This window comes from Hyla sarda, chromosome 3 (genome assembly GCF_029499605.1).
Source record: "Hyla sarda isolate aHylSar1 chromosome 3, aHylSar1.hap1, whole genome shotgun sequence".
Classification (NCBI taxonomy): Eukaryota; Metazoa; Chordata; class Amphibia; order Anura; family Hylidae; genus Hyla; species Hyla sarda.
Window position 1 is genome coordinate 215,919,433 of NC_079191.1, and position 27,631 is coordinate 215,947,063.

Genomic DNA, 27,631 nt, shown 5'->3' on the forward strand with positions numbered 1-27,631 from the left:
CTTAAAAAAAGGAAAGTTGGAGTCTACACCAGCCTGTTAGTGAAAATAAAAAATTTTACACTAACATGCTGGTGTTGCCCCATACTTTTTATTTTCACAAGAGGTAAAAGGAAAAAAAGATCCCCAAAATTTGTAACACAATTTCTCCTGAGTACGGAAATACCCCATATGTGGGGTATACCCCATATGTGGGAAATACGCCATATGCTCTGCGGACACGCAACAAGGCTCAGGAATGAGAGCGCACTATGTACAGTTGAGGCCTAAATTGGTGATTTGCACAGGGGTGGCTGATTTTACAGCGGTTCTGACATAAAGGCAAAAAAATAAATACCCACGTGTGACCCCATTTTGAAAACTACACCCCTCACAGAACATAACAAGGGGTACAGTGAGCCTTAACACCCCTCAGGTGTTTGAAAATTTTTGTTAAAGTTGGATGGGAAAATGAAAAAATATATATATTTTTACTAAATGCTGGTGTTACCCTAAATTTTTCATTTTCACAAGGGAAAATGGGGAAAAAAGCCCCCCAAAATTTGTAAACCCCATTTCTTCTGAGTAAGAACATACCCCATATGTGGATGATAAGTGCTCTGCGGGCAAACTACAATGCTCAGAAGAGATGGAGGGCCATTGGGCTTTTGGAGAGAAAATTTGTCCAGAATTGAAGGCCATGTGTGTTTACAAAGCACCCATAATGCCAGAACAATGGACCCCCCACATGTGACCACATTTTGGAAACTACACCACTCATGGAATGTAATAAGGGGTACAGTGAGCATTTACGCCTTACATGTGTCTGACAGATTTTTGGAACAGTGGTCCGTGAAAATGAAAAATGTAATTTTTCATTTGTACAGCCCACTGTTCCAAAGATCTGTCAAATGCCAGTGGGGTGTACATGCTCACTGCACCCCTTGTTAAATTCTGTGAGAGGCGTAGTTTTCAAAATGGGGTCACATGTGGGGGGGGGGGGGGTTAATTCCAAGCAAATTCTCTCTCCAAAAGCCCAATGGCGCTGCTTCTCTTCTGAGCATTGTAGTGCGGCAGCAGAGCACTCGATGTCCACACATGGGGTTACAAATTTTCGGGGGCATTTTCTCCTATTATCCCTTGTTAAAATGTAAAATTTGGGGAAAAAACTGCATTTTAGTGAAAAAACTTTTTTTTCATTTACACATCCGACTTTAACGAAAAGTCATCAAACACCTGTGGGATGTTAAGGTTCACTTTACCCCTTGTTACATTCCTCAAGGGGTGTAGTTTCCAAAATAGTGTGCCAAAATGTGACATGCCCCCCAAAAAACCATTTCAGCAAAATTTGCTTTCCAAAAGCCAAATGTGGATCCTTCTTTTCTGAACATTGTAGTGCGCCCGCAGAGCACTTGACGTCCACACAAGGGGTATTTCCATGGGGTTACAAATTTTGGGGGTCATTTTCTCCTATTACCCCTTGTAAAAATGCGAGATTTGGGGGAAAAAACAGCATTTTCATTTATACATCAGACTTTACCGAAAAGTCGACAAACACCTGTGGGGTGTTAAGGCTCACTGTACCCCTTTTTATGTTCCATGAGGGGTGTAGTTTCCAGAATAGTATGCCATGTGTTTTTTTTTTTGCTGTTCTGGCACCATAGGGGTTTCTTAAATGCGACATGCCGCCCAAAAACCATTTCAGCAAAAATCACTCTCCAAAATCCCATTGTCGCTCCTTCCCTTCTGAGCACCCAAGGAGCACTTTACGTCCACATATGAGGTATTTCCTTACTCAGGAGAAATGGGGTTACAAATTTTGGGGGGATTTCTCTCCTTTTACCCCTTGCAACAAAAAAAAAATGGCTCAACAAGAGCATGCACGTGTAAAAAATTTGAACTTTGAATTTTCTCCTTCACATTGCTGCTATTCCTGTGAAACACCTAAAGGGTTAACAAACTTTCTGAATGTCATTTTGAATACCTTGAGGGGTGCAGTTTTTATGATGGGGTAATTTATGGGGTATTTCTAACATGAAAGCCCCTCAAATCCACTTCAAACTGAACTGGTCCCTGAAAATTTCCAATTTTGAAATTTTCGTGAAAAATTGGAAAGTTGCTGCTCAACTTTGAAGCCCTATGATGTCTTCCAAAAGTAAAAACATATCAACTTTATTATGCCAACATAATGTTGTATATGTGAATCAACATATAATTTATTTGGAAAATAAGTTCGAAAAATGCAAAATGTATACCACTTTTATGAAAGCTTGGGATTTTTCACCAAGATGGTAACAATGAAAATGTACCACTATGTTAAAATAGAATATGTCATGAAAAGACAATCTCGGAATCAGAATAAATGGTAAAAGCATCCCTGAGTTATTAATGCATAAAGTGACAGTGGTCAGAATTGCAAAAAAGGTCTCAGTCCTTAAATAGGCACTGTCAGATATAAAAACTTTTGATATGTCGTAAAGCATGCAAAACCAAAAAGTTTTGCAATTGCTTTCATTAGAAAATTTTCAGTATTTCATACTGAAAAAGCCAATCAAACAACTGCCCCCCCCCCCCCTGCCTGCTTTGATGCATTCAGTCATTCTGTGAACACTGCTTCGTCCTGGACGTTTTGGAGGGGGAGGGGCTGTACACACTGCAGACTCATGTGAAGAGAAGGGGAGGGGCAGGAAAACTGCTGGCGGCCTCTCACTGATGTCTGCTGTGTGAGAGAGGCAGAAACACATTGCATTGCAGATGAAAAAGTAAGTGTCCCTGCAAGAATGTGTGTGTGGATATATGTGTACGTATGTATATCAGTGTATCTATCTAATGTGTATGTGTAAGAATATATGAAGCCAGTGCGTGTGTGTGTGTATAATAATGGGGGACTACAATCATGCCTCCAGCTGTTGCAAAACTAAAACTCCCAGCATGCCTGCACAGCCAAATGATGTGTGGGCATGCTGGGAGCTGTAGTTTTGCAACAGCTGGAGGCACCCTGGTTGGGAAGCACTGGACTGAGGTGAGGGAGGGGGAGGAGGGGGAGTGGTTATCACAGTGAGGGACCCGATCCCCTTTTTCTGTTGTACAAAATGAAGGTATTTCTGAAATAAAGCTAATTCTGAGAGAAATATAGGTCATAGACACATAAAAAGTACATGTACATGATCAGGATGAGATACTGAGCAACATATAACATTTTTCTTTTTTTGAGGGATCTGATGGGTACGCTTTAAGGTGAAAAAGGGCTCAGTCCTTAAGGGGTTAAAAGGTCTCCATTGTGGATCTACCAGCATTTCCAATGCTTGTTCTTCTGTGCTGCCTATAGTGTTCCAACCAGACTTGCATAATGCATGTCTTTCAGTGCTCTGTCTAGTGTTCCTGTCAGTAAGCTGTACATTATGTGCGCGCAGTCAATAACCTAGATGTGCTGTTTACAATTGCGTTCATAAGCTGTATTCTTAAGTAGAAAATAAGTTGTGTATGAATACAAAACCATAGGTACCACGCAGTATGACTAATTATTTAAGAGATACAGAGTCTCTACCACTAAAATATTCATACCCTAATACCCTATTATGACGTCTTTGTCTGTCCCATTAGCCCACAAACCATTCATCAAATATTGTTTTTCAGCAAAACCACATTTTTATTACTATTTCAAGCAGCTAAGACAAAGGAAGACACAGCCAATGTAATGAACTGCTAATGAGTGAGCAATAAATCTAGACATTTTCATAACCAATGATCTTATATTTAAATTAGTATTATCGACCAGTCTGCTGTACTGCAATGAGTAGCTGCATATGAGCAGCAGTACTGTCAGCAGAGCTGCAGGTGGCAAATGGTACTCTGTAACCTACCCTTGTGCCTTGTAATAAAGCTTCATAAATACAGAGGCAGATTCTCATTTGTATCTGGATGTTAGCCAGATAAAATCCAGTGTAGCTTTGAAGTAATTCTAATATAACTAGAGATGAGGGAATTTATGAAAAATTTGATTTGGCCGATTCGCCGAATTTTCCCCCAAAATTTGTTTCGGTCTGAATTTATTTGCGGCTAATCTCTATTAAAAATGGCTATTTCTGGCCTACAGAGAGCCTCAATAGGGGTATAGAACACTTTGCCTTGCTGTACCACGCATAGGGTGTGTGCGGTGTTAGTGAAATAATACTGCAGATCAGAGGCGTTACTATTAGATTTACTGTCACAGTGCGACAGAATTACAGAGCCTGGCATCAGTATGAGGAGACCATATAGTGGCTGAATGACACAGCGTGCAGGTGTCGGCAGCAAGAGGGCACCGTATAGTGGCTGCATGACAGTGTGCAGGTGGCGGCAGCATTAGGAGACCATATAGTGGCTCAATGACACAGCCTAGAGGTGGCGGCAGTATGAGGAGAACATATAGTGGCTGAATGACACAGTCTGGAGTTGGCAGCAGCATGAGGAGACCACATAGTGGCTGAATGACACAGCCTGGAGTTTGTGGCAGCATGAGAACATATAGTGGTTGAATGACACAGCCTGGAGGTGGCAGCAGCATGAGGAGAACATATGATGGCTGAATGACACAGCCTGGAGTTGGTGGTAGCATGAGGAGATCACATAGTGGCTGAATGACACAGCCTGGAGTTGGCGGCAGCATATAGTGGCTGAATGGCACAGCCTGGAGTTTGCGGCAGCATGAGAACATATAGTGGCTGACACAGCATGGAGGTAGCTGCAGCATGAGGAGACCACATAGTGGCTGAATGACAGAGCCTGGAGTTTGTGTCAGCATGAGGAGAACCTATAGTGGCTGAATGACACAGTCTGGAGTTGGCGGCAGCATGAAGAGACCACATAGTGGCTGAATGACACAGCCTGGAGTTTGTGGCAGCATATAATGGCTGAATGACACAGCCTAGAGTTTGCGGCAGCATGAGGAGAACATATAGTGGCTGAATGACACAGCCTGGAGGTGGCAGCAGCATGAGGAGGCCACATAGAGACTGAATGACACAGCCTGGAGTTGGCGGCAGCATGAGGAGACCACATAGTGGCTGAATGACACAGCCTGGAGTTTGCGGCAGATTGAGAACATATAGTGGCTTAATGACAAAGCTTGGAGGTGGCGGCAGCATGAGGAGACCACAAAGTGGCTGAATAACAGAGCCTTTAGGTGGCGGAAGCATGAGGAGACCATATAGTGGCTGAATGACACAGCCTAGAGGTGTCGGCAGCATGAGGAGAACATAAAGTGGCTGAATGACACAGCCTGGAGTTGGCGGCAGCATGAGGAGACCACATAGTGGCTGAGTGACACAGCCTGGAGTTTGCGGCAGCATATAGTGGCTGAATGACACAGCCTAGAGTTTGCGGCAGCATGAGGAGAACATATAGTGGCTGAATGACGCAGCCTGGAGGTGGCGGCAGCATGAGGAGAACATATGGTGGCTGAATGACACAGCCTGGAGTTTGCGGCAACATGAGGAGACCACATATAGTGGCTGAATGACACAGCCTGTAGGTGGCGGAAGCACGAGGAGACCATATAGTGGCTGAATGGCACAGCCTGGAGTTGGTGGCAGCATATAGTGGCTAAATGACACAGCCTGGAGTTTGCGGCAGATTGAGAACATATAGTGGCTGAATGACAAAGCTTGGAGGTGGCGGCAGCATGAGGAGATCACAAAGTGGCTGAATAACAGAGCCTGTAGGTGGTGGAAGCATGAGGAGACCATATAGTGGCTGAATGACACAGCCTAGTGGTGTCGGCAGCATGAGGAGAACATAAAGTGGCTGAACGACACAGCCTGGAGTTGGCGGCAGCATGAGGAGACCACATAGTGGCTGAATGACACAGCCTGGAGTTGGGGGCAGCATATAGTGGCTGAATGACACAGCCAGGCATTTGCTGCAGCATGAGGAGAACATATAGTGGCTGAATGACAAAGCCTGGAGTTGGCGGCAGCATGAGGAGACCACATACTGGCTGAATGACATAGCCTGGAATTTGCGGCAGCATATAGTGGCTGAATGACACAGCCTAGAGTTTGCAGCAGCATGAGGAGACCATATAGTGGCTGAATGACACAGCATGGATGTGGCGGCAGCATGAGGAGAATATATAGTGTCTGAATGACACAGCCCGGAGTTGGCAGCAGCATGAGGAGACCACATAGTGGCTTAATGGCACAGTCTGGAGTTGCTGGCAGCATATAGTGGCTGAATGACACAGCCTGCAGTTTGCGGCAGATTGAGAACATATAGTGGCTGAATGACAAAGCTTGGAGGTGGCGGCAGCATGAGGAGACCACATAGTGGCTCAATGACAGTGCCTGGAGTTTGCAGCAGCATGAGGAGAACATATAGTGGCTGAATGACACAGCCTGGAGGTGTCGGCAGCATAAGGAGAACATAAAGTGGCTGAATGACACAGCCTAGAGTTTGCGGCAGCATGAGGAAAACATATAGTGGCATAATGACACAGCCTGGAGTTTGCGGCAGCATGAGAACATATAGTGGCTGAATGATACAGCCTGGAGTTGGCGGCAGCATGAGAACATATAGTGGCTGAATGACACGGCCTGGAGTTGGCGGCAGCATGAGGAGACCAAACAGTGGCTGAATGACACAGCCTGGAGTTGATGGCAGCATATAGTGGCTGAATGACAAAGCTTGGAGATGGCGGAAGCATGAGGAGACCATATAGTGGCTGAATGACACAGCCTGGAGGTGGAGGCAGCATGAGAAGAACATATAGTGGCTGAATGACACAGCGTGGAAGTGGCAGCAGCATGAGGAGAACATATGGTGACAGTATGAGACAGCTTGGAGCTAGCATCAGAATGAGGAGAATATATGGTGGCATAATGAGAAAGCCTGGAGGTGGCATCAGCATGAGGAGAAATATGGTGGCAGAATGAGACAGCCTTGAGGTGGCAATAGCACAAGGATAACATATGGTGGCAGAATGGAGGTGGCAGCAGCAGAATCAGGAGTCCTCAAAGAGACCCAGTGACAGAGTGGTGCGGTGGTTGACAATACCAGTACCCGGTGACGAAGGTAAGTGAAAAAACGAGAACTTGGCATCAGATGTGTGGCATCAGGCAGTGGCAGGATCAAAATAGTAGCTGAGGCAGGTAGGCAGAAGAAAACGGTCTCTTTTGTATAAGTGTTAGTGTGCTCATGTAAGTATTGAGGATATGCATCATGTAAAACATAACTTTTAATGATATGCTTGGGATAAAATATATGGACCCAAATTTTTTTTTTAAATCAAACAAAAGGAAAGGTGTGCAAAAAACACCATGTACCACCTACACCACCAAAGATGCAAAGACCTCTAAAAGGTGGAAGGGAACAATGTATTGTCCATTTTAGCAGGTGGGGGTGAAAACTTACCCTGTAAGGCCCTACTCTCCCCCTATTAATTCCCTTCTTGGCAAGTGTTACTCACCCTAAAAAGTTCAACCCCACACAGGAAACTCTCTCTAATTCCACCTAAAAACCCTGGGAAATGGCAATGTTTCTAAGGGGAAATAGGGAGAGGTTCCTGTGTGGGGCTGCCCTTTTTAGGGCGAGTAACACTTTGCCAAGAAGGGAATTAATAATGCGAGAGTAGGGCCTTACAGGGGAAGTTTTTACCCCCACCGGTTGCAATGGCCTATACGTTGTTCCTTCCACCTTTTAGAGGTCTTTGCTTCACATCAATACTTGGTGGTGTAGGTGGCATATGTTTTTATTTTTGCACACCTTTCCTTTTGTTTGATTTCGATTTCAGGTAGGCATCGTCCAACTGACTACGTAGGATGTCTCTGTAGTAGGTCAGTTTGTCCTCCGCTCAGTGGGTGTAAAAAAGACCCCCATTTTGTGCCGGTAGTGAGGGTCCAATAAAGTGGAGAGCCAGAAGTCATCCTGCTGCAGAATGGTGACAATTCGGCAGTCACTACGCAAGCAAGTGAGCATGCATCGTGCCATTTGTGCAAGGGACTTGGAGGGTCTCCCTGCCTCCATCTCCACTGCATGCTGGCATGGTGTGTCTGGGTCTTCTGTCTCGCCTTCCTCATAACCCTCTAGCTCCTCTAGCTTCTCCTGCTCCTCCTCTACTGTCACATGACTAGAAAAACTGCCCATTTCGCGAAACCTAAACTGTGCTCCACTGTGCCCCTTCCCCTCCTCCTCCCCCTTCAGTTCAGCCCCCACAGGGCTCATATGGCCGTGAGATGTAGGTGCCACGTCTCCAGTGCCCTGACCAGCCATCGTTTCCAACACCTGTTGTAGTAGATGAAGCAGTGGAATGACGTTGTTCATCCCGTAATCCTGGTGACTGACTAACAATGTATCTTCCTCAAAGGCCTGAGCAAACGGCAGGTGTCACGTATGAGCTGCCACTGGTTGACATTGAAGTCATCAAGATATCGGTGATGGCTTTTCTCTGTTAGTACAGTCGGTCCAACATATGGAGGGTGGAATTCTAACGTGTGGAAACATTGCAAATCAGACTATGTTGGTGGATGCCGTTCTGACGCTGCCGCTCAAGGAGGATATGCTTTGCGGTGTATGAGTGGCTGAAGTGCATGCAACGTTTCCTTCCCATTGTTAGGATGTCTTGCAGATGGAGGGAACACATCAGGAACCGCTTGACAACCAGATTGAACACGTGTGCAATGCAGGGTGCATGTCTCTGGCTTCCTTGTCGCAGCGCAGACAAGATGTTCTTCCCATTGTCGGTCACCATGGTTCCCATTTCCAGTCTTCTTGGAGTAAGCCATTATTCGATTTCTTGATGAATGACTTTTAGCAGTTCCTCCCTTGTGTGACTCCATGTGAAGAACAGCGGGCCACCACCGTGAACTGCACACATGGTATGCTAGAGGAGCACTGAGACTTGTCCGTGCCGTGGAGGCTGAGGACACGGTGGAGGATGAGAAGGCAGAGTCGCACACTGTTTCAGGACCAACAGCCTGAGAGCGTGGAGGCAGAAGCGGCGTGACCTGTCCAAGTTGCTGTTGTGGCTGTGCAGGAACCACATTCACCCAGTGGGCCATAAAGGGCATGGATTGTCCCTGACCATAGTCACAGCTCCACACATCGTGCACTTTGGTACACACTGACAGGTTCAAGGACTGACCCACCTTCTGTTCCACAAAATTGTGCAGGGCTGGTACTGCCTTCTTCGCAAAGAAATGACGGCTTGGGGCTCTCCACCTCGGCTCGGCACAAGCCATCAGTTCTCTGAAAGGTGCAGAGTCCATCACTTGAAAAGGGAGGGACTGCAGCACCAGCAACTTGGACAGGAGCACATTCAGCTTCTGGGCCGTTGGATGAGTGGGCACATACTGTTTGTTGTCTCTTGGACATGGCTTCGCCGATGCATTGTTGGCAGAATGATTGACTAAAAGTAGAAGGAGCAGGAGCATCTGGAGCGACAGAAGGAGAGTATGACAGCTCCCTTCGGCTGAGGTGGTGGAGCCTTGGCTGGCTGAAAGAGGGAGCAGCGTGCCACTGGGTGATGCAGCAGGCTGGACCACCCACCACATTGGAGCCACGGTTCTCCCAGGCCGTTTTATGATGATGCTGCATATGTTGACACAGGGCCAAGGTGCCAACATTGGGACCCTGGCCACGCTTCACATTCTGCCGACACATCTTGCTTGTGACCATGTTAACCTCCTCTGGATGCTTGATGAAAAACTGCCACACCGCCGAGTAGCTGATTTTCCCACCAACAGTCCACACAGATTGACTGCTACTGCCGCCGACTCCAGGAACCCCTGTTCCACTACCTACCAGGAAGGTAGGCTGCCACAAAGCAGGTGGTCTACTCCGGGCACATTTGGCTCCAGACTTTCCACTTCTGCCACCATGCTGACTGCCATCCATGCTACCCCCTTGCTGGCTCAGCTGCTGCCTCACAGGCAACTTGCAACTCTCTTCTCCTGATGATTAGTGTTGAGCGGCATAGGCCATATTCGAATTCGCAATATTTCGCAAATATATGGACGAATATTCGTCATATATTCGCTAAATTTGCATATTCGTAATATTCGCGTTTTATTTTCGCATATGCGAAAATTCACGCATGCGGAAATTAGCATATGCGAAAATTATCATATGCAAATTTTCGCATGTGCGAAAATTCGCACGCCAGTCTCAAACAGAAGTATTAGAGCCTTCTTTACATCACACAAGCTGGAAGCAGAGAGGGGTGATCACTGTGATGTGTACTGTGAAAAAACAAAAAAAAAACGAATATTCGTAATTACAAATATATAGCGCTATATTCAAGAATATTCGCAAATATGTGATATCCGTGAAAAAAATTTGCATTGCGAATATTCGCGAGCAACACTACTGATGATGATGAAGCCCCTTCTGCACCCAGCTCCCAAGTGCGATCGGCTTCAATATTGTCAAGTTATGACTGCACATCACTGATGTCCTGCTCAGGTTCCTCAACAGTGTCTGCTTCCGGAGCTTGAATGCTCGCAACATCACATCCCACACCACTCTCCTCATCACTACTTGCCTGCCTAGTGGATGTCTCCTCCCCTTCTTGGCTGGGCAGTAGCTGTGGATTGTCCTCTAGTAGATCATCCTCACTAAATAGTGGAGCTGAATCCACAGCATAAGATACTTCTGTGGGGGAGGGAACAGCATTGAACAGGGACTGCTCCCGGATCATGCCATGTGGTATGCACTTATGAGGGGAGGACAATGCGCTCCAGTATGCTTAAAACAGTATTTGTGTACAACACCAGCAGTAAACACCAGTGGTGCAGCTCACAGTCGCTGTGTACTACACCCAAAATTGCACTTTCTCTCTCAATGTCACTCCCTTCCCTATCAGTGCTTCTAGGCTGTATTTAGTCTTGAGGTGAATCGCTGCTGTAAAAAGGTTTTTGTGTGCAACACACTGATCTCTTTCCCTCTCTGTAATAGAACGCTGATGTGACTGGAAGGTGAATCGCTGCTGGAAAAATGCTTTTCTGTGCAACACACAGCGTTTCCTGTCCCTCTCTCTCTCTATAATAAAAGGCTGAAGTGACTGGCCGCAAGTAGTGTTGCTCGCGAATATTCGCAATTCCAATTTTATTCGCGAATATCGCATATTCGCGAATATAGCGCTATATATTCGTAATTACGAATATTCGTTTTTTTTTATTTTTTATTTATTTTTTTTTTTCACAGTACACATCACAGTGATCATCCCTCTCTGCTTCCAGCTTGTGTGGTGTAAAGAAGGCTCTAATACTACTGTGTGAGGCCGGTGTGCGATTTTTCGCATATGCGAAAATTTGCAAATGCTAATTTTCGCATATGCGCATTTTCGCACACGCGAATATTCACATATGCGAAAATACAACGAGAATATTACGAATATGCGAATATTCGCGAATATGACGAATATTCGTCCATATATTCGCGAATATTCGCAAATTCGAATATGGCCTATGCCGCTCAACACTAGCCGCAAGATGGCTGCCGATTATATAGGGATGTTACATCACAGGGGTGACTGGTTGCTGATAATTCTGCATGTGATTCAGGGTCATCCCGCCTACCCGTGTTCCCGCCTTCCCAGGATTCATTGCCCCATGTCCTAACATATGGATTTGCCATTTTAGATGCCCTGGAGCCTGAACTGCACTAAATGGAGTTTAATGAAGCAATTCGCGCAATCAAATTTCGGCGATATTCGCATTAGTTGTGAATCAAATTTTTCCTGAAATTCGTTACACATGTGGATCCGCCAGATTCGATTCGCTTATCCCTAAATATTACAGTATAAATGTTTGTATTTCTTTCTTGTATTATCTGTAATTTATAACTGGACCAAGGTACAAAGGTTGACCCAACATAATAGCATCACTGGCATTTGGCATAAAATGTGGCACATTGCAATGGTGAAAAAAAAGAGCACTGCATAACTGACTTTAAACATAGTAGGAAAATGTGTCACAACCGATTGGTAATAAATATTATTATATCACAGAATTACATAGATGTTTTCACAGATCTGCACAACAAAGACCCTGATAAAGATTGTATCACTGATACTTGACAGCTTAAATGGTCATTGTTGTTTCAAACAACTTCCCTCCATTTGAGCCTATGTGATAACAGGTTTTTAAACCACTTTATTAAACAAAGATGACTCTCTGAGAAAAAAACTGCTCTAAAATTATTGACTGATGGAACTCATGATATCTAAATTAAGTGTGACCAGTTCACAATATGCTGTACTACAATACTTACTGTTATTACTATGTTGGTTGGAAATCCTATCTTGAGATGATCAACTTAGTTATTTTCTTTATTTTAATATTCTTGAAAATGTTATAAAAACTATAAAAAAAAAACTGATCTAAAGTTTTGACCACTAGGAGTCTCCCTTCTCTGCAAACTGCTGCCCACTGACAGTTCTCAGAGGAAATCAGTCTCTAGTCATAGCTAGAGCAAGACATGCTGGAGATATCCACGCTGTTTTAACAGAAATCGACAGCCTGTTCAACGGACTTAACCCAATACACTGGGTTATAGTGGGGGTGAACAGGAGTAAAACGAGGTGTCAATTACTTACATTGGTACAGCCATTTGAAAGTTATGGCTCTTAGACCCTGCATTGCTAAATGTCTTCTACTACCAGTTCACCATTGCCTACTGTCTGCTGGCTTCTAGTAGCACTATTCCACCACTGCCTGCTTTCCGTCGACTAATACAACTCCTATCAGTCTACCACACTTTGCTGCTGAAACTACCAGTCAGGCCTACTCAATCCATGATCCTAAAAAAAGGGATAACTTTTTTTGGCTTTTTCATGCAAAGGCTATTTTTTCATCTTGCATCTATACGGAATAGAGTCACTTATAATTATATCTTAATATTGAGTGTGATCAATGCATGTAGAGAATTTCCAGATATAATCATGTAGAGAGAGACTCGGCACCACCTAAACTAGCACTTAGGATACAGCAATCTACTCGGTTTTCCTGTGTCTTCCCTTGCAACAGCTGGAGGGACTTCAGTGGTGCTCTACATATAAGGCAAGTCATTCAATATTCATGCAATAGAGAAGGAAAGAAACGGAGCAACTCACCACACCAACCCAGGTATTCTTTGCAAGTGGTACTTTATTCCAAAGCTTCAACCATGGAAGACAAGCAGGGGAGAGTGAATGTAGGATGCGGGGGTATCCACTCGGTGACAGGACCGTTTGGCGCCTGAGCACTTCGTCAGACCGAGATAGATCCTATCCCGGTCTGAAGAAGCGCTCAGGCGCCAAACGGTCCTGTCACCGAGAGGATACCTCGCATCCTACATTCACTCTCCCCTGCTTGTCTTCCATGGTTGAAGCTTTGGAATAAATTACCACTTGCAAAGAATACCTGGGTCGGTGTGGTGAGTTGCTCCATTTCTTTCCTTCTCTATTGCATGAATAATATCCAGATATAGATTGATTGTGAATCAACTCATAAGAAAAAGACCATAGTGGCAAATGTCAAAGCCAATCCCAAACTTGACCTGTTCTACTAGACACTAGAAAAAAGACTGTAGTGAAGAGCACATCCCAAGAATTATGATGATGGTGGAGTTCTTATCCAGCAAAGTAGGAATTCAAGGCCACGTCTATAGGCGGACAACACTTATTGAGTGAATGCAGTTAAATTCATCAAGCTTGTTAAACAACTGATGTGGGGCTGAAATTCACTGTACAATAATTTTTGTCTCAGATAGATAGAAACCAATCATAGCTTATCTTTCATTTCTCAAATTGCTCTATTAAACTGAAAGCTGAGCTGTGATTGGTTGCTAGCTGTCTGAGACAAAATTCAGATACATTTTTGTCTCAGAAAGAATGCTAAATATGAGCTAATATTTCTATCTGTATTTAGTGAGTGCTGTCTGCCTACATACTTCACGTGCTGATTGCACATTATGGTGCCACAACCTGGGTTCTTTAGAAGATCCTATTACTCTGCTGAGCCAATCCGTCCCCAGTCAGCTCTTTATCACAGACAGCATTGGCTCTTAGGTTATAATGAAAGTTAATGGGGGAATTTATTAATGGTGTAGGTGGTTGTGTGGGGGCAACATGTATGTGCACCAAATTAATAAAAATCTTTATAGCATATGATAAATATGGTGCTAGTATAAATTTTTGTACACTTCAGTACATCACTTTGCATGGTTCTGCCTCTGTGTTTTTAATGTGGCTTTTTAACCAATGTGACAATTTGTGCAACTTTTTACTAATGCTATCCACAGCCAGTTTTGAAAGCCAGGGTCAGGGCTGGTGTTAATTTAAGACACATTGGGGGAGATTTATCAAAACCTGTCAAGAGGAAAAGTTGCCCATAGCAACCAATCAAAATGCTTCTTTAATTTTACACAGGCCTTGTTAAAAATGAAAGAAGCGAGCTGATTAGTTGCCATGGGCAACTGGACAAGTTTTCCTCTTCACAGGTTTTGATAAATCTCCCCCATCGAGGGCTTTTTGTGACATTTCACCACAAGTCGCACAGGATAAGTTCATGACCACTGCAGAAAATCAACTCGAATTTCACATACCTACAAAACTATGAGGAAATAGTCTACTTGGAAAGTTGCAAAAAAAGTAATTAAGACAAATTTACAGCAAAAATAAAGGGGGAGATTGCTTCTTCCATCTTTCAGGGGCCTTTTGAAAAATGAAAGAGGCAATCTCATTGGTTGCTTTGAGCAGGGGCACCACTGTTTCTCTGCACAAATTTTGATAAATCTCCCCTATCGTGTACATAAAATGATAAATTCCCCCAATTTATTTTAAGAAATAAATGCAATGCAACAGTTTTGATTTGTCTCGTATTGTGAGAGAATTGAATATAAAATGGTTATATTAGCATAGAATTAATTTGCTTTGCATTTACATTACTGTTTTATATTATCACCCAGCAGGGCCAGATTACATGGGGGTACAGACCTCATGGAAAATAATCTGGTGGTGATTATGCATAATAATCTGGTGGAGGTAATTCTGCATAATTTAGATTTCTTTAACGGAGATAAATAAAAAATGTGCTAGCGGGGGTAAAATAACATAATATACTGCACTTACGGTCTCCTGAGTCCATCAGCGCTGCTCTGATTCTTACTATGACCTTTGTTTACTTATCTTGATGTCACACTCTCCCTGCTCTTCTGGTGATGTTGACAGACCTCCCTTCAGCCAATAACTAGCCTCAGTGGTAGTCAGCACAAGACAACTGGTACTAGTCATTGGCTGCAGGGTAGCCCAGCGATGTCATCAGCGCAGCAGGGAGGGCGCGTCATCTAGGGAAGTAAACAGAGGCAGCAGTGAGCAGGATTGACTGGCGGTCTAGTATCTTGACTACAGGGCTATTTAGGTCTTACATGGTTTGGTGAATACAGGGGTCAAAGAGTGAATCATGGAATAGGGAACTGACAAATCTGTGCCCTATCCTTGTGTTTAACTGTATTTACGGTATGTCCTTAGGATACAGATATAGTTTAAAATAAAGATTGTGGTGTGTCTGGGACACTGGATTAGAAAATTCTCCTAATGCTAGAAACGTTACTGCCATCTCAGCTGTTTTTGCTGGAGCCTTTACTTTCCACTTGGTGGAGGAAATCCCAGGGGGTACACTTCATGTTCCCTTCCCATTTCCTATAATGTTAATCACATACTGGGAATAAATGATCACTTGACAAAGCAGAATGGGAATGCAAGTCCTGCATCTTTCAAGCGTGTATGGCATGGGCTCAAGACCCGAGCCCGCTTTCAATGCAGATCTAATCATTGCTCATACAAATCCCTTAGGGACACTAAATAAGTGAAAAAATCCTAATAGTGTTATTAACGAAAAAATAATAATTAACCGCTTCCATTATAAAAGTTCAAATTACTCCCCCCCCTTTTCCCATTTAAATATAAACGTGTAGACAAAAAAACAAACAGCATGAGTACTAGTGTATAAAGTTGTGTATGCTATACAACCTATGGAACAATATATGCAAAAAGAAAGGGAATACTCTCCTCAAGCCTGGTCTTTCATATGCTCACTGGTGGAAGCGTATACACATAATAACTTGGTAAAAGAATGTGACAATAATGCAGTCAAAAGAACAATGAGTATATTTTAAGTAAAAATAGTCTTATTTATTAGTATTAAAAGTATATTGTTCCAACGGAATTATCTGCAGGGCCCTTGTATCTAGTACAGCTGATCAAAGCTACACCCAACCGCACATTGAAGCAAGTTTACAGTGACAAGCAACTGACATCTAATTCCCGGCACGCGCAGAGCACGAGGAAACCACCGACACTCCGGCTTGCAGACCACTCCCTCCTCTGGCTCGCTGGCGCTGACGACTGGCAAGCACAGGAGCAACTAGTTGTACGTGCTAGGAGCCACAGCTGGTAAGTTGAGAGAGCACCGTGGGACCATTTCAGAACTGGTGAGACAAACTGTCTAATTGTGACACACAGTATCAAAGAATCCTATATAACTAGTCACCCAGTTACTGCTACAGACTACAAACACCTTCTACAGTTAAACAGTAACTACTTAACCGATACGGACTACAATATCATCAGTTACATAGTAACCACCTTTCACTACGGACTATGCTATTACAAACAATGTGCGACATATGAATATTGTCTGCACACACTATCCAATATCTCTAAAGACGCTGTATAGTATAATAGATTACATTGTATATTTTACCCTATTTCCCCATTGGATTTTATAATTGAATATATAAGCATTTCTGCAGGGCTCTGAGGATAATGCCATTGGAACAATCTACTTTTAATAATAATAAATAAGACTATTTTTACTTAATATACTCATTGGGGGACATGTATCAAAGATTTTAACCCTGTTTTGTGTGTATTTTTTTGCGCAAAATTTTGCGCAAGCCCTTTTTTTTGCGCATTTTTTTGCGCACGTTTTGGTAGAGCATGTCGTCCAGATGTGGCTGAATCAGGGTACCTTGGAGTGACATCTATACTACACATGGATTTATTACCTGCGTACTTTTCCTTTGCACCAAAAATTTTGACGCAAGTGCGTCTTTTTCCCAGCAAATATAAGCCAACTTTAACTGCACGTAGCAATCCTTTCTATTTCTGAAGGAAAGTTCTACTAAGGAACCACCAGAATGTTTTTACTTTCCTATCTCAATTCCTCATTTGGTTTGCTTTATATTTTCACTCCTTGGTTATTCCAAAGCACTTTTAAAATAATTTGCATATAGAATATTTGTTTACAGTTCAGTTATTCACTAGATCACTTGGATATTGGTATTGTTATTTTATGATCCAACAATTTAATACATTTACATAGGAAATTTTTGATATCTTACTTATCATTGAACAAGTTCCGTCACATTGAAATAGCTTTGTAATCCACTTAACACTGTAGATCATTCTCCTTTTATTTTTACAATTTACTGCTTTCCGTTATACTTTTCCCCAGCGCCCGGTAAGATGGTGGCCATCTTACCATGTGACCACAGGATGTTTCAATAGCCCCCTACCCCCCCCCCCCCCCAGCGATCACTGCTATCAGCTAGTCAAATCTGACTAGCTGATAGCAGCGTTTCGCTATCAGAATACTTAGCAGCGCGGTGTGTGAGTCCAGATCACGGGGATCGGGACACACACCGCTCTGCTAAGTGTCCCTTACCCGTCCCCCGGCGTCACTTACCCGGCCATGCGGTGTCCCGAGCTGTCCCGGTGCGAGCGGCGTCCTCCAGACGGTCCCGGAGGTGGTGCGTCCCGGCGGTGAGTTTCCGGCAGCAGGGCGGCATCCTCATTGGCAGCAGTGAGATCGCCGTAAAGAGATCTCACTGCTGCCTCTGGGAGTTTCAAAACTGCAACTCCCAGCATGCCCAGACAGCCTTTGGCTTTCTGGGCATGCTGGGAGTTGTAGTTTTGCAACATCTGGAGGGCCACAGTTTGGAGACCACTGTATAATGGTCTCCAATCTGTGCTCTTCCAGATGTTCCAAAATTACAAATCTCAGCATGCCCACTCTGTCGAGGCATGCTGGGAGTTGTAGTTCTGTAACATCTGGAAGACCACAAATTGGAGACCATTATACAGTGGTCTACAAACTGTGGACCTCCAGCTGTTGCAAAACTACAACTCTCAGCATGCCCAGACTGCCCAAGCATGCTGGGAGTTGTATTTCGTCAACATCTGACCCTTCAGATATTGCCGAAATACAACTTCCAACATGTTTGGCCATGCTGGGAATTATAGTTTTGCAACAGCTGGAGGCACACTAGTTGGGAAACATTGTTTGTTTCCTAACTCTTTTTCCCAACCCGTGTGCCTCCAGCTGTGCCTCCAAACTATAACGCCCAGCATGCACTGACAGACCATGCATGCTGGGAATTGAAGTTGTGCAACAGCTGGAGGCACACTGGTTTGGAAACACTAAGTTAAGTAAAAAACTTTCAAGTGTTTTGCAACCAGTGTGCCTTCAGCTGTTGCATAACTACAACCCTCAGCATGCATGGACTGCCAAAGGGCATGCTGGGAGTTGTAGCAGTATGCCTCCAGCTGTTGCATAACTACAAGTTCCAGCATGTCCTTCTGCTGTCACTGCATGCTGAGATTTGAAGTTTTTGCAACAGCTGAAGGCACACTGGTTGCGAAACACTGTCTGTTTCCGTGTTTCACAACCAGTGTGCCTCCAGCTGTTGCAAAACTACAACTCCCAGCATGCACGGACAGCCAAAGGGCATGCTCGGAGTTGTAGTTTTGCAAAAGCTGGAAGTTTCCCCCACCCCTCCCCCCAATGTGAATGGACAGGGTACACTCACATGGGCAGAGGTTTACAGGGAGTGCTGCAAGATTGAGATGCAGCAAACTCGCTGTGAACCCCCGCCCGTGTGACTGTACCCTAAAAACACTACACTATACTACACTTAAATAAAATAAGTAAAAAACACTATATATACACATACCGCTACACAGCCCCCCTCCCCTCCCCAATAAATATGAATAACGTCTGGTAAGGCCCTGTTTCCAAAATGGAGCCTCCAGCTGTTGCAAAACAACAACTCCCAGTATTGCCGGACAGCCATTGACTGTCCAGGCATGTTGGGAGTTTTGCAACAGCTGAAGGCACCCTGTTTGGGAAACACTGGCATAGAATACCCCTATGTCCACCCCTATGCAAAACCCTAATTTAGGCATCAAATGCGCATGGCGGTCTTTCACTTTGGAGACCTGTCATATTTTAAGGCAACATTTTAGGGTCACATATGGGGTATCGCCGTACTTTTTCTCCTTTTACCCATTATGAAAAGGAACAGTTGGAGTCTACACCAGTATGTTAGTGTATAAAAATAAAATTATTTACACTGACATGCTGGTGTTGCCGCATACTTTACATTTTCACTAGAGGTAAATGGGAAAAAAGATCCCCATTTTTTGGGACACAATTTAGCCAGAGTACGGAGATACCACATATGTGGGCGCAAAGTGCTCTGTGGGCGCACAACAAGGCCCATAAGGTAGAGTGCACCATGTACATTTGAGGTGGTTTGCACAGGGGTGTCACAGATGTTAAATGAAGAATAAGGACATTGGTATAATTAATGTGTTATAATTGGGTGCAAAAAGTGGTATTATTGTGAGATTAAAACTCTACATAATGAAGAAAAAAAATTCTAAAACTAATAACGAGGACACACTTACTGTTTAGGTGCAGATACGCTGCAGACAAAGCTCCTACTAAATAGAGCTGCCGTGTAAATTTATGCTCTGAGGAGAATTCTAAATTTAAACGCAATTCAAGAAAGTAGCTGCGCAAGAATGATAAATTTAACGCAGCTGCGCCAAATTTAGACAACAGGCAGAGGGGTAAAAACTTTCTATTATACACTGGAAATGATACATCTCCCCCATTGTTCTTTTGATCTGACTGCATTATTATCACATTCTTTCACTAAATTATTATGTGTATACGCTTCCACAAATGAGCATATGAAAGACCAGGCTTGAGTAGAGTATTCCCTTACTTTTTGTATGTATCAAATTGTTACCTATAAAGACTACGTCACCAAAAATGAGCTCCCATGCACTTCAGAAAAGAAAAATAAAGTTTAACCTATTTTTTTATAGCAGTAAGACATCATAGAAACTATACAAATTAGGTATTATTACAATCTCACTAATTTAAGGAATACAGATACCATGCCAATTTTACTGTACAGTGAACTGTAATTTGCAAAATTGATCTTTTTATTTTATTTTACCTCACAAGTAATTTTTGATTTTCCGTTTTGCAGTATACTTTATCACAATATGAAAGCTTTCATTACAAAGCACAATTTTTTCCCACAAAAAAACAAGCCTTTATATGGATCTGTAGACAAAAAATTAAAAGGAGGAGAAAAAATGAACACGCAAAGATGAAAAATGGCTCGTCTTTAAAGGAGTTATCGAGCAGGTGGGGGTTCAAAGCTATGCCCATTAAGTGGGATATAACAAAACAAACCTTTACTTACCTCCAGCACTCCTGCAATGCCTCCAGTGTCCTGTTCCGTTTCGCCATGTGATTTCTGAGCTTCCGTATATCTGGCCTGGGAAGTACCCAGCCCAGTGTGTCATTCTGCAGCTAAGTGGAGGGCTGGAGGTAAGCAAAGATTTATTTTGTTATATCCCACGCAATGGACATAGCTTTAAACCCTCCCACCCCCACCCTCTGGTTAACCCCCTTAACGGGTTAAACTAAACACAATGCCTAAGGAAAGAGATTTATCCAACCACACTTAAACCCTTCCCACAAATAGACATGTATGAACGTCCATTTTTCCTATCATTTAACGCAAATGGACGTTCATACATGTCCAATACATTCTCTAAAAACTTCATCTCAGCTGTTCTGAACAGCTGACAGATGTTATTATGCAACTGGGGACCAATCAGAATGGCCAGTCAATAAGTGAATGACCAATGACATGCGACTTGGGGGGTTCGTGGCGATTCTGGGCTGATCGAGTCTCTGGTGACCCAATAGCCCGGAAAATAGGGATGATCAGAGATGTCAGAGACAGCCCCGATAATTCTGAGGGATAGGGGCAAGTTGGCAGGGGTGCCACCTTATCCTATCCCCTGCCATTGGTCGGTAAAGATTGACCGACCAATGGCAGTTGGGGGTGGGGGGGTTAAAGTTGAAATCCCAGCTCTGCCCACCCCTGGATGTCCGGGCAGAGTAGGTGGAAAGGTGGCGGAGTGCAGGAGGAGCCGACAGGATGGTCGATCATGGCGGGACCGGCAGCAGGCAGCGGCGGGACTGGCAGCGGTGGCGGAGGCAGCGGTGGAGGCAGCAGTGAAGATCTGTGGTTAGTGATCTTGACTGCTGCCTTCTAGGAGTTGCCAAACTACAACTCCCAGCATGCTTGGATTGTCTGGGCATGCTGGGAGTTGAAGTTTTGCAACATCTGGAAGGCTACAGTTTGGACACCACTACACAGTAGTCTTCAAACTGTTCTCCAGTTGTTGCATAACTACAACTCCCAACATGTCCTTCAGCTGTCTGGGCATGCTGGGAGTTGTAGTTTTGCAACAACTGGAGGCACACTGGTTGGGAAACACTGAGTTTAGTAACAAATACTCAGTGTTTTGCAACCAGTGTGCCTCCAGCTATTGCATAATTACAACCCCCAGCATACATGGACAGCCAAAAGGCATGCTGGGAATTTTAGAAGTATGCCTCCAGCTGTTGCGTAACTACAAGTCCCAGCATGCCCTGTCACTGCATGCTAAGAATTGTAGTTTTTGCAACAGATGAAGGCACACTGGTTGCGAAACACTGATAGTTTGTTACTTAACTCAGTGTTTTGCAACCAGTGTGCATCCAGCTGTTGCAAACTAAAACTCCCAGCATGCACTGATAGACCATACATGCTGGGAGTTGTAGTTTTGCAACAGCTGGAGGCACACTGGTTGCAAAACACTGAATTAGGGTACGTTCACACGGCAGATTTATTTGCTGGTTTCCCACTGTGTATTTGAAAGGGGGCGGGCTCTTCTCGCCTGTCCATAACAGAGTTTCCGCTGTCTAATTTCCACTGCGGAAAATCCGCAGGAGACTCTATTGACTTCAAAGGAGCTTTCTGCGGATTTTCCACAGCGTAAATTCTGCCATGGAAAATCTGCTGTGGATGGCCAAGAAGAGCCCACCCCCTTTCAAATACGCAGTGGGAAACCCACTAATAAATCCGCCTGTGTGAATGTATCCTTAAGTATCAAACTCTGTGTTTTGCAACCAGTGTGCCTCTAGCTGTTGCATAACTACAACTGTGTCACTCTCCCCTACACAGGTTTTGATAAATCTCCCCCATAGTGTGTATTTTTTTCAAAGCATTGCATCTAGTGGAAAATACAGATCCACAATGAGGAATCATACATCAGCACAAAGAGTGTTTTAACCTCTTAAGGACCCAGCCCATTTTGACCTTAAGGACCCAAGCATTTTTTGCACATCTGACCCCTGTCACTTTAAATATAAATAACTCAGAACTCTGAGATGCTCTTACTTTTCATTCTGATTCCGAGATAGTTTTTTCGTGACATATTCTACTTTATGATAGTGGTAAGTTTTCATTGATACTTGTATCATTTCTTGGTGAAAAATTTCAAAATCTGATGAAAAATGTTAAAATTTTGCATTTTTTTTTTACTTTGAAACTCTCTGCTTATACGAAAAATGGACCTCCCAAATAAATTATATATTCATTCACATATACAAAATGTCTAAGTTGACATGTTTTTACTTTTGGAAGACATTTTGGAAGACATCAGAGGGCTTTAAAGTTCAGCAGCAATTTTCCAATTTTTCACAAATTTGTCAAAATCTGAATTTTTCAAGAACCAGTTCAGTTTTGAGTGGATTTGAAGGGCCTTAATATTAGAAATAGAAATGAGCGAATCGACGTTGACGAACCCGAATTCGTTAGGAATTTCATGAAAATTTGATTTGCAACGAATATGAATATCGCCGCGATTCTATCGCACAAATCACTTAATTAAACTCCATTTTACAGCATTCCAGCCTATTGGAGACCTAAGATGGTGGATCCACATGTGAGTAGATGGGGCAGGGGATTATGGGAGGGCGGGAAACAGTGGCAGGAATGAAGGTAGGCGGACTGACCCAGAACCACATGTGAGATGCAGCCTATCAGTGTTCACTGACCCCTGTGATGTCACAGCCCCTATATAATCGGCGGCCATCTTGCCTCTCTTCATTTCATCTATGCACTCAGATGGAGAGGACGGGACTGTGTGTGTGTGAATAGCTCATACCACAGCGTTACACTGCAACTGCTACTCACATCAGCATTAGGGAAAGGCAGGAGTGCAGAGTGCTTTGCTGTTACACTGAGAAGGATCATTGATAGCTAAACCTCCTATTCACATTATTGAGCATTGCAGCAGAGAGGGGCAGATAGCTGTCAGCTGCCTCATACAGATCTCCAAGCTGCCTGAACTTTCTGAAGCATCTTATCTCCTCTTTGTTCAGCCCAATTGAGTTTATTTTTATTTGCTCCACAAATCTTCTGCTGCTCAGAATTGTGTGACAGAGTGCAATTTAGGGTTTAATCCCTGGATTTTTTTTTGTGGTGCTGCACTGTTGGGTCCTGCTGCTGTTGAGAAATAAGTCATATTAGTGTGGACTTTAGTGCCTTTTTACAATTTTTTACCTGTTACTCTGTCTCTGTGCTAAATTCAGTGTTATAACACACGTTATACACCTTCCTGTGTATGAAAGAAAAAAAAGTTTTTCCTGCGTAAAAATACGCTTTTTCAGTGGCCTTATCATTGCAAAGGGCATACATACAAGCAAGTAGTGTACTATTTAGTACCTGTATTTCTGTCTTGGTGCTAAATTCAGGTCTATTCCACACATTAGTATACACCTGCTGGTGTATTTAAAAAAAAAGTGTTTTTTTTGCGTAGAAATACGCATACCGGTGCACTCATCATTGCAAAGGGCATACATACAACAAAGGAGTGTACTATTTAGTAACTGTTATTCTCTCTAGGGCCTATATACTTTGAAAGGACAGCCATAAGTAATCGCCTGCTGCTGTTCTATACCCTCATAAACGCACTAAGTATGTCAGGCAGGGAAGTGCCAGGACGTGCACAGAGAAGGGGCAGAGGCCTACATACGTCAGGCAGAGTTGGCAGCAGACTTGGTGTGAGTGGCAGCAGGAGTTGCAGCAATAGGCCTGAGCTCCCGTTATCACCCATCTCTCCTCGTCAATTGGTTTGCACACTCATCCCCATCATCACAAGCAACATCTGACAACCCCAGTCAAGAGTTGGTGGGTTCCTCAGACACAACCCTCAGTTGGCATGGCTCGGGAGTAGTCCCCGTAATCCCATTGCCTTTGTCCTATGCTGTTCCCTCTCCCAAAGAAGTATCTCATGCTTTGGGTTCAGCTCCACTATTTAGTGAGGACAATGTAATAGAGGACAGTCAGCAGCTAATGGGCAGCCAAGAATGTGAGGAGACATGCATCGCTTGCTCTGCAAGGCGGGCAATTAGTGATGCGGAGAGTGACGTGGGAGGCGGTGTTTCAATTGTTCAGGATCCTGAGGCAGACACTGTTGTGGAACACGAGGAGGACATCAGTGACGTGCACACATCTTTTGATGATGATGAAGCCGATCGCAATTGGAAGCCGGGTGCAGAAGCCGGGGCTTCATCATCATCAGGAGAAGAGATTTGCTCTTTGTCTATGAGGCAGCAAGGCGGTAGCACGGTTGGCAACCAGCGTGGTGGTGGCAGTAGTGGAAATTCAGGAGCCAAACGTGCCAGGGGGAGACCACCTGCTTCGCGGCAAGCTACCATTCAGGGAGGTAGTGGAACAGGAGTTCCTGGAGACGGCGCCAATAGCAGTGAAATAGTGCAGTGAAAATCAGCTACTCTGCGGTGTGGTTGTTCTTCATAAAGAATCCGGAGGACCTTAGCGTAGTAACATGCAAAATCTGTCGGCAGAAAGTGAAGCGTGGCCAGGGTCCCAATCTCGTCAACACATGATTCGCCACCATAAAGCGGCCTAACCGTGGCTCCGATGTAGTGGTCCAGCTTGACACATCACCCAGTGGCCATCTGGTCCCTGCGTCATCAAGCAAGGGCTCCACCACCTCAGCCGAAGGGAGCATTGTGTCAAACCATCCTTCTTGCTCTCCTGCTTCTTCCGCTCGCAGTCAGCCATTCTGCCAACAATCGATCGGCGAAGCCATATCCAAGAGACAACAGTATGCGCCCACTCATCCCATGGCGCAGAAGTTGAATGTGCTCCTGTCCAAGTTGCTGGTGTTGCAGTCCCTCCCTTTCCAACTGGTGGATTCTGCAGCTTTTAGGGAATTGATGGCTTGTGCCGAGCCGAGGTGGAGAGTCCCAAGCCGTCATTTCTTTGCGAAGAAGGCAGTACCAGCCCTGTATAAGTTTGTACAAGAGAAGGTGGGCCAGTCCTTGAGCCTGTCGGTGTGTTCAAAAGTGCACGGTAGTGCCGACGTGTGGAGCTGTAACTACGGGCAGGGACAATACATGTCTTTTACATCCCACTGGGTAAATGTTGTTCCTGCACAGCCACAACAGCAACTTGGACAGGTCACACCGCTTCCTCCTCCACGCTCTCACTCCCAGGCAGTTGGTCCTTTTACAGTGTGCACCTCCTCCTCCTCCCCCGTGTCCTCGGCCTCCACTGCAAATCCAAATCTCGGTGGCCCTTCATCGTACCACGTGTGTAGGGCACAGCGGTGTCAAGCCGCCCTTCACATGGTTTGCCTTGGCGAACGGAGTCACACAGGGGAGGAACTGCTGAAGTTCATTAGGGAAGAAATCCGACTATGGCTTACTCCACGAAATCTGGAAATGGGAACCATGGTGACCGACAATGGGAAGAACATTGTGGCCGCGCTGCGACAAGGAAGTGTGAACCATTCGCCCTGCATGGCACACGTGTTGAATCTGGTTGTCAAGAAGTTCATCAAGTCTTCACCCCATTTGCAAGACGTCCTGACAATGGCAAGGAAACTCTGCATGCACTTCAGCCACTCGTACACCGCCAAGCACACTTTGCTTGAGCAGCAGCGTCAGAACGGTATCCCACAACTTTGTCTCATTTGTGACGTTGCCACACGTTGGAATTCCACCCTGCATATGTTGGACAGACTATACGAACAAAGAAAAGCCATCACCGATTTTTTGATGATACAAGCAGATAGGAATACTCCCCTGTGTAACTTCAATGTGAACGAGTGGCACCTGCCGTTTGCTGAGGCCCTTTGAGGAAGCCACATTTTTTGTTAGTCACTCGAATTACGCCATGAATGACGTAATTCCACTCCTACATTTACTCAAAAAAATGATTGAAAACATGGCTGGTCACGGCAATGGAGACGTTGCGCCTACATTAGAAGGCTACATGAGTCATGTGGGGGATGAACTGGAGGAGGATGATGAGGGGCAGAACAGAGCACAGTTTACGGTGGATGAGATGGCCGGTGTTTCTGTTCATTGGACAGGAGAGGAGGAGCAGGAGCAGCCAGAGGAGCTGAAGGGTTATTACGAGGGAGGCGAGACAGAGGACCCAGACACACCGTGACAGTATGCAGTGGAGATGGAGGCAGGTAGTCCCAGCGAGTCACTGTCACAAATGGCACGATGCATGCTGAGTTGCTTGTGTAGTGACCCCCGAATCGTCAAAATTCGTCAGCGTGATGACTTCTGGATCTCCACCTTATTAGACCCTTGCTACCGGCCCAGAATGGGGGCCTTTTTTACACCCATTGAGAGGGAGGACAAACTGACCTACTTCAGGGAGCTTCTACGTAGTCGGTTGGCCGATGCCTATCGGCCACATGGTCCCTCGACTCGCAGGTCTGACTCGGGGGGCCCTCTGCGCTCACCTTCCACTGCCACGGCTGCTGGGGAGGGGAGTGGTGGCAGGAGCAGTACCGGCTCAATCAGCAGCAGCCTGAGTCTACAGTCGCTGATGAGTAGCTTCCTTCAGCCGCATAGTGAAGCTACTCATCTGCACCAGGTGGACATGGAGCAGGACCTGAACCAGCAGGTGGTGGCTTACCTCGACATGACCCTGCCAACAACTGTTGAAGATCCGCTGGACTTCTGGGCAGCCAAACTCGATTTATGGCCGCAACTAGCGGAGTTTGCCCTGGAAAAGCTGTCCTGCCCAGCCAGTAGTGTGCCATCAGAGCGGGTGTTTAGTCCGGCTGGAGCCATAGTCACCCCAAGGCGAATTCGTCTGTCCACTAAAAATGGAGAGACTGAAGTTTGTCAAGATGAATCAGGGATGGATCAGCCAGGATTTTCAGCCACCAATGACAGATGGGTCTGAGTAGATTGACCATGCTACTACAACAACATTTTCTCTATTGTGGTTGGTTATGAAACCCTCTGGGGGCAGACCTGGGCATTGTATGGCCCTCTTGCCACATACGGCCCTTTTATTGGCTCTGACCGGCCCGCGCTGATTGGGGGACAACTATGCTGCCTAATCTGGGGGACAACTAAGCTCCTAATCTGGTGGACATCTATGCTGTCTAATCTGGGGGACAAGTATGCTCCTAATCTGGGGGACATCTATGCTGCCTACTCTGGGG

General features: G+C 44.8%; 1 protein-coding gene across 3 annotated transcripts in view; it reads right to left on the minus strand.

The window, feature by feature from the left end:
* Positions 1 to 27,631, minus strand: part of CNR1 (cannabinoid receptor 1) — a 155,549-nt gene that overhangs the window by 11,307 nt on the left and 116,611 nt on the right. Inside the window, exon 3 of one of the 3 annotated variants that reach the window (XM_056566084.1) lies at positions 20,494 to 20,615. The exons of the other annotated variants lie outside the window; for them this stretch is intronic. The gene's annotated coding sequence lies outside the window, so the exon portion shown is untranslated. The remainder of the gene's footprint in view (positions 1 to 20,493; positions 20,616 to 27,631) is intronic. 3 annotated transcript variants of the gene reach the window in all.